The sequence below is a fragment of the Tenrec ecaudatus genome, chromosome 10, assembly GCF_050624435.1.
Source record: "Tenrec ecaudatus isolate mTenEca1 chromosome 10, mTenEca1.hap1, whole genome shotgun sequence".
Classification (NCBI taxonomy): domain Eukaryota; kingdom Metazoa; phylum Chordata; class Mammalia; order Afrosoricida; family Tenrecidae; genus Tenrec; species Tenrec ecaudatus.
This window is the reverse complement of record NC_134539.1, coordinates 127,695,993-127,704,680: the sequence shown is the minus strand read 5'-3', so window position 1 is coordinate 127,704,680 and position 8,688 is coordinate 127,695,993. Positions and strand designations below refer to the sequence as shown.

General features: G+C 44.2%; 1 pseudogene; it reads left to right on the top strand.

Moving 5' to 3' along the window:
• The first annotated feature begins 3,188 nt into the window (after nt 1-3,188).
• Nucleotides 3,189-4,978, top strand: LOC142458707 (dolichyl-diphosphooligosaccharide--protein glycosyltransferase subunit 1 pseudogene; annotated as a pseudogene).
• The last annotated feature ends 3,710 nt before the right edge of the window (nt 4,979-8,688 follow it).

The following is an 8,688-nucleotide window of genomic DNA, read 5'->3' as shown; positions in this document are numbered from 1 at the left end:
TTGTCATGATGGCTAAGCAACTATGTCACAGGTATGGGTTTCTGCTTAATCCCGGGGATACAATAAGTTTCATGTCTGTATTTTGTCTAAGTCAACTTAATTTTGACCTTGACACTCTCTTTCACTGGACTTGTAGTAAGTAGTCCCAAACAAACTTGGTGCTACAGTTCAAGGATCAAGTACTGCCCTGGTAAGAACTGGGTGACTGGCCAACTGTTTACACAGTTATCCACATCAGAAAGACAGCCTGTCCCTGTCCTTGTGGCCCATTCAAGTAGAAATCTATTCTTTCCGTGTTGCCCTTGAGACACTAGCATTTTCTTCTGTTGTGTACATGTGGCAGAGGAGTAGCTTGGGACCCAAAGCATCTCCTCTCCCCTTAGGGCACTGCCTGAGAGCTTATCCTATGTCCCCACCTTTTCACTCGCTCCATCCTTTGCCCCAAACCAAACTCACTGCCATTGAGTACGAGTCATAGCAAACTTATAGGACAGAGTTAAACTGCTCCTGTGTGTTTTCCCAGCAGGAATAGAAAGACTCTTCTTTCTCCAGAGGAACAGCTAGTGGTTTTGGAATGCTGATCTCAGGGTGAGCAGCCCAACACAGAGCCCACCGGGACTCCTGTCCTTGAAAAGGACATGAAAGCCTCCTTTGTAACTTTTATGCAGAAGGAAAAAAATGACACTTTTAGTTTCTTGGAATTGCTCACTTCTTGTTCTATTTTGGTTAGGGATGAGGAAAAAAGTCAAACTCACTAACCATAAGTTAATTTCATTAATGGAAAAATCTACTGATCAAAATGTTCAGTCGTTCAAAGTTCAAGTTTTCTATCAAGATTGCCTCACTCCTCTGGGTACATTAAAGAAACAAATCCACAGAAATTCATATGCATAAGAGAGAATTTTATACATATATAAAGGGTAAGTACACATCAAGAAAACATCCCAACCCAGTGCAGCCCCAACCCACAAGTCCAACATTAGCCCACCAATCCACAAATCCCTCTTCCATCTCACAAAGCACATGCAATGATGCCGACTGCAGGAGGAAAGCGGGGTCAGTGAAAGTGTAAGCATCTCAGCGCTGGCAGGGTCTCCACATGGCTGTTCCAGAATCCAGGGCTGCATTGGGGTAGGTCCATGCAGCTTTTCCTGGGGGTTATCTTGCAGGAAGTCAGCCTTTCCAGCTGAAGCAGAGAACTGGCTAAGGCAGCTGCACCCTGGTCCAACCATCACACAGTAAAAGACTCAAGAACTAGGAAGACAAGGCTCTCCAAGCCATTTATCTCTCCGCCCTTCAATTAACCCCACATGTGTTTATCAGCCAGGTTGGCACAATAAACTTTAACTATATCAGTGCCTTTTCTCTTCCTCCTTTGTCTTCTCAAGATAGCCTGGAGATGTTTACCTAAAATCTGACCTTGAGTAGGGAGGAGGATCTCCTCCCATTGGGCTGTTCTCGAAGTTCCTGCTGACTTTTTTTGAGATGTTTCAGATCCTGCCTCATCATTGGGCATCCAGTGTTAGTGTCCATTGATGTGTAACTTATCCCATCTGGCCCTTTTGGGGCAACTGCTGACACCATCTGCTGAAATTCATGGTTTCTGCCAAAGCCTCCATAGATGAGGTTCCCAAATGTGGCCTTCCCAATGCCAGATCTATTGATTTTCCTGGCATTTCCTGGCATTTCTATCACCCCTTGGGATTTGTGTGATCTGCTTCTTTTCTCATATCTTCTAGACTAAAGAACTCTGTGGGTCTTCCCTGAGATGCACACACTGAAGCACCTTCCTGAAACACAAAGCAGATTTCTAGAAAGGAAAACATTTCTGGAAGGCTCTAAAAACTATTCTTCCTGTTACAGTAACATCTGCAATCGTATCTATTGCATGCTTATCTTTGCTTCTATAATATGAGAAGTTTGTAAACATCTGCTTTTAAACCTCTTCCACCTTTAATCATCTGGCTATTCAGAAATTCTATACCCAAGAATTGGACCAGAGAAATAAGGAAGTGGGTAAGACAAACATAAGCCCATAGAGAAACATAAAATAGGTAGAAATAGAGGAAACACAGTTGGAATTAGGGAAAAGGAAAAATAACATTGAGTACTTAGAAAAAATTGGCAGGGAAGGCAACACAGAAATACAGATAGATAACAACTTAAAACCTATTAATGCTGTTCCACCGCATTGCAGGTTATAAAGTCAGGATGTAGGCACAAGACAGAAGCAAAGTGTTCAGAATTGAGGCACATGATCAGTGAGAGGAACAGGATTAGTAACAAGATTCTGAATCCCAAACTGCTAGGTTTAAACTTCTTAAATCCTTCCTGTCTGGTAATTAGTCCGAGAGACTTGGACAGACTGCCTTCAGGAGGCAGAGTCAAATAACCCAGCTGCGAGGAAAACGAGCTTGCAGAGATTAGAAAGCAGGCGGAATCAGATTCAATTTGGAATATGTTGGCAGAGCTTCAGGGTTATCTCCAACACAAGAGGTTTTTCAAGACCTGTGGGCTTTTTGGTTTTGAACTGAGAAACATGTTGTTAAAGCATGTAGGAACACTTTTATTGTGTTTGAGACCACAAGCATAAGCCGCATTGTATGTAGAAAACCAACTACCCATTGCAGTACCCATTGCAGCCTAGCAGATTCCAACCCATGACACTCGCATGTTCGTGAGAGTAGAACAATACAGCTATTTTGTGGGAGAAGCCAATCACCAGGCATTTTTTCCAAGGCACCTCCTGGTGGCCTCAACCTTCAACCATTCAGCTAGCAGCCAAGAATGTTAACCATTTGTACTACCTAGGTACTCCAAACTTAAGGCTTTATATAAAAACAATCATGTTTTGTGCTACAAATTTATTTAAATTACAATATACGTGCAAAAAGTGCACGTCCCTCAAGCTGAATGAATTAATGCAATGTGCACATACTCATGTAACCCTTAGCCAAGTCAACCACAGAGCATGAATGTGGTCCATACACAATCTAATGCCAATTTGAGACTCCTAAGAGTGAAGGGGTGGAGAGTTGGTTTCTACCCTGCCCCATAGGCCCGCTATGAGCCAGCCTCCACTCCATGGCAGTGAGTAGGAGTCGGAGGAGCAGAACAAACCAAAGGCCAGCCTGACAAGTTCTGGGAAGTCATTTGCAATCAGGCATCAAGTAGACTACCCAGTTGTCATGGAGACGGTGGGTCTTTCTTCTCGGGGCGTGGGGAAGAGGGACAGGAAGCGGATAGGCAGCTGTGCAGGGCCAGGGCTACCGCTCAGCTCAGTCTACCTTCTGGAGGCTCCATCCGCCCTCTTCTTGCTCCTGCTGCCCCGGCTTGGGTCCCAGCGCTGGGAGGCGGCTCTTCGGAAGTGCTGCTGATGGTCCAGGAGGACATGAAGCGCACCGTGGACCTGAGCAGCCACCTGGCCAAGGGGATGGATGAAGTGGTCCACATCCCGCGTCACATCATTCCTGCTGACGCTGGAGCCCGCTCTCAAGACCCTGCTGGCGCACCTGGGCGTGCAAGTGGAGGGAGAAGATGTGGAAGAAACCCACCTGGAAGTACGAGAATCCACAATTAAAGGTAAAAGTGGGAGATTCTTCATGATCAAACACCCGTTTCCTCTTGATCCTGGGGCCAAGACTTCAGTTATTGTGGTAACAGTTTGCACCCATGCCCTTCAGCCATATCCGACACAGATCACCCAATCAGAGAAGCAGTTTGTAGGATTTGAGGGGAACACCATTATTTCAACTTTCCCTATTCTACAAAGGCACAAACCATGCATGTGAAGCTTGCCTCCGGAAACGTGGAGAGCTCCGCTAAACTGGGAAACCCCACACGCTGAGAAGAGCTCCTGGATTGTGGGCCGTTCAGAGACATCCCTGCCGATGGTCAGCATCCTTTGAACGTACACTGTGATCACAACAGCCCGTTCCGGACCATCACCAGCATGAGCCGTGTCACTGCGGTCTCTCACGGGGGCGACATTGCTGTGGAAGAAATGTAGACTTGATGCCCACGGGTGCTGTGCTGAAGGGACCTTTTTCACGCTAGCATTACCAGAGACAGCCAGATAGTGGGATAGCCTACCCCGTGCTTTGAAGACAATCCGCCCCGCTGCTGCCCCGGGTGTTTATTACCGGGACGAGATGGGCAATGTTTCTACCAGCCACCTATTTATTTTGAATGACTCAGTGGAGATGGAAATCCGGCCTTGAATCCTTCTCTTCGGTGGATGGAAGACCTATTACATCGTTGGCTACAATCTTCAAAGCCTGTAAAGGTATAAAGCTATAAAGGTGTTCCTTTACAATTTGGGTGACCAGTATGCACTGATGATGAGGTTTGTGGACCACGTATTTGAGGAGCAAGTGATACATTCTCTAACTGTGACGATCATCTTACCTGAAGGGGCCCAAAGCATCTAAGTTGATAGTCCCCATGAGATCAGCAGGGCCCAAGATGAGCTGCCCTACCCCTATCTGGACACATTTGGCTGTCCTGTGATTGTTGCGTACAAGAATAATTTGGTAGAACAGCACATGCAGGACACTGTGGTCCACTACGCATTCCACAAGGTCCTCGTGCTATAGGAGCCCCTGTTGGTGGAGGCTGTTTTCTACATCTTGTTCTCCACTGTCATCATCTGCGTCATTAATTGGTGCAAGCAATCCCGGGATGTCTCCACCTCAACAGTGGCAAGAAGAGCCTGGAGACAGCACAAGGCCTTGACCAGTGAACTTGTGCCGCTGCAGTCCAGGCTCAACACAGAGGGCTCCGACCTGCGCAACAAAGTGAGTGGAATGCAGAAGCTGGATGCCCAGGTTGCTGAATTGGTGCTAAAGTCGGCGGTGGAAGCTGAGTGGCTGGTGGCAGCAAGCTCAAGAGAGAGACGGACATTGAGACTGAGAAACTCATCCCAGGAAAGCGGCAGGAGCTGGTCACCAAGATCGACCACATCCTGGATGCTCTGTAGTCTCCGTCCATCATGCCCAGGGTGGTCCAGGGTGCCTGCACTTGCAGAAGGCAGGCAGAAAGGGGTGGGAAGGTTGGCCTTCCTTTGTATTTTCCAAAGGCCTTCAAGGAGCAGAGGCCTGGTCCTGCCTCATGCAGTAGAAGCAGCTTATTTCTTGTCCCTAAATCTATCTTTTCCTTTTTTTTTTAAGTCATAAGTAAACAAAACATCCACAAATCCAATTAAAATAACACTGGTTTGTTGAACAAAAAATTTTTCTAAAGTTGATCGGCATGTTTTTGTTCTAGAGCATAGGATACTCTTTCAGCCTGTTAAGTCCCATGTTTTCTACCCTTCTAATTCCTGATGTTTGGGTAATTTGTGAGTTGTATGTGGGTTTTTATAAAATGTGTGAGACCAAATGAAAATAAAGCATGGACTGTGAACATTTAAAAAAAAATTGAAGGGGTGGAGGTTAGCCTATCAATCAGGTTGCTGCTTGATGACCTCATTTGGAGGCACTACAGAGATAAATAGCTTTGGTTGGGCACACTCTCTTGCTGCTTCATATTCATATTGACAAGCCACATGGATTTATGCTGATGGCAGCCAGAGCCTTGAAGCTGGAGGAGCCATATGGTGACCCACACCAGTGCTAAAATGCTTCTACCACCACTGGATCCATAAGACTTTCCACCCACTGGTGTGTAATCTTTCTGCACTCAGTGTCATTGTATGTGTTTTGAGAGTCTGAAGAGGAAACTATAGATTGCTATCGGACATATGGGCTAATATCAGTCTTATGAACTTGAACTGGACTTGGCTGGGATGTTTTCTTAATATACAATTACTCTTTATATAAAATTCTTTCTTATACATATATAAGTGCCTATGAATATGTTTCTCTAGTCAACCCAGACTAACACAATGAACAAAAACCTAGACTCTGATGTTCAGCTTGATCATTTAAAATGCGGGTTTAAAAATGGGTTTCAGGCAAAGGGATTGTACTCATTAAGAATTAGAAACAAGTTGGAAATGAAAGAAGACTGGTAATATCAATAAAGAAATCAATGGCGGGCAATTCCAAATTAACTGCTTAGCCAACCTAGGAATTAAAAGGTAAGAGTGAGGTGGAAGAAAGACAGTGTCTCTTTAGTAAGGTTCAGAGTGGAACCGAGGCTAATTTCTATTTAAACTAGACATATAAAATGCAGAGGGAAACAGGAACCTTAGTGAACCAAATCCCTTCAGGAACAAAATTGGTACCATTTTTCAGTAATGCTAGAAGATTTTGGTTTTTTTTAAGATTTTTGATTTATGTTCACAAATCCCAATGCAAATAACACATCTCAAAAAAACCCTAAACTCAAAAGAACAATAACAAATGTTCATTTGTCCTCAAAAGAAAATTTAAGCCTGACTCCTAATTTCATCTGAGACATGTGAAAGGGTACACCATCGTCCTCATGCATCTAAGAAGAAGCTTGCTACAACGTGACTTTCCTTGGACTTTCAGTGAACTGAAGTTGCAGACCAAGTGACCATCATACTATCTAGGGAGGCAGGGAATAGAGTCACCTCTGAGATCTGTCTATCTGGCAAAGAAACCACTGGGGCAAATTCTTAGTCATTTTGACGGTTTGCTTAAGGTGCAGTGTGAATTCCCTTGAGCAAATTCTGAGAGCAAATATCTTGTGGAGGAAGATACATAATTTCATGATTTTACCTACAGGAACATTACTAAGCTCTGCATTAGAGCTTTTGTTCCGAAGAATTTGGTTTATGGGTTTACAATGGAAGTCCAAACTCCATTTTGAGTCAGGACAAATTTAGACTCCATTTGAATTCTATCTAATCGTTAACCAGCAATGGGGCAGTTTTATCCTCTGGAAGAAGGTGTTTGAAACTAGATTACGATTTCCCTGGAGCCCAAGAGGGACAGATTTGGCCTCAGACATGCACAAAGCATCTTGGAATTTACCTTAGTGATGGTTGTGACACAGGGTCATAAGCCAGACCCTGAGCATCACCGTGCAGCCCAGTGGTTAAAATCCTACACTAATCCTATAAAATCTGAATCGATGCGCAAATCCCAATCATGGTCCTTTCTCTGCTTCTGTAATCCCACCTTAGCAGTGATGACTAGCCACCAACCATGTGTAATGATTTATTTCCTTTGTTTTCCTTCATCTCTAATTAGGCCCATGGCCTTGGATTCATTGGACTCCACTGTGGCTTCATGCTGATGATTTCACACATCCAGATGACTGTCTCTGTCTTCTTCTTGTCCTGTTTAATGCTCTATGAACAGGTCTCATACAAAATGCTTACATTTGGGATTGTTTTCCCCAAGGACATCTGACCTCCTCTGGCTTCCCTATTGCCTCGAGGCAGAGGTCAGACATGTCTCTGACCTCCACCCTTTTTTATCCTATTCCGACATCAACCACTCCTCCCCAACAACATTATACTTTTCTGCTGCTTTATTAATTCATTGTTGTGGCCACATAGAACTCACAACAAAACACAGTTATGAGGGTTTATTAGGGAAGTTAAGTGGTAACCACAAGTCAGGGTCAGTAAACTATAGGGATTAAATAAACAGTAGTCATTGGTCCACAGCCATGCCTCCCTCAATCAGTAGCCACGTCTCTCGGTCCTCAGCCTCTCAGCCACTTGGTTTACTGGCCTCTGCCTCTGGGGGCCAAGAAGGCAGCCTACTGCTCTGTCTCACAGTCGACTAGTCTTTGCACTGCTCAATTTTCTGTGTCATGGTCTCATTGCCTGAGCCCCTGTTCTTGCCCTGCCGCCTTTGCCCTGTCACCTGGTACCTATGATGGAGCTCTGGTGCCTCTGGCCCTGACCACCACTTCAGACAGAGACCTTGACCATGTTCCACTGGAGGCTCTTTGTTTCTTATTTTATCTGTTTCAAACAATCATCTTATTAGGGGCTCTTACAGCTCTTATCACTCACTGTAAGATAAGAGCTGGTGGCTCCTCCTGTGATTGAAAAACAGACTGTTCTCTGTGCCTCTGCAATGGCTCTTAAACACGGATAAATGAATGCTTTTGATGGAGGCGTGGCTGTTGTCTTTCAGCAGATTATGTCCCCATGGAAACACTGGGTGGCCACTTGGTTCATACCTTCTAGTAAGGTAGAGTCAACACATCCCATCCTAATCCTGTTTATTAACATAATAGTTATAATCCCTCTTCAGTGGTATTATAACCACAAGCATAACTCAAATTCACCGCCATGAAGTCGAATCCATAACAGTCTTGTAGAAGATAGAATGTATAATACACCACATAAGGAAATATGGCTAGAAAGGTCATATTAATTGACTATATCTCACTACTCTGTCATCAGGCTTAGCAAAAAAAATCATATGATCCTATTCATTGGTGGAGAAAATAACCTTGAAAAAAATTATGATAAAAACTTCAGCTTGAAAAAGCATATATCAGAAATCCCCAGCTAACGTCATACTTAATGGTGGGAGGTGGAATATGTCCTTCCTAAGATCATGATCACGGCAAAGATTGCCTCTCTCCACCACTGCTTTCCAACAATCTATTGGGAATTCTACTTAGTGCAAAAACTAGAAAAAGAAATAAAAGTATGTAAAATAGAAACAGAGAATAAGCGCTATGCACAAATGATGCAACTGTCTACAAAATAATCTACAAATGAATTCCTTGGACGAATAAGCTGCTCGTCAGGAG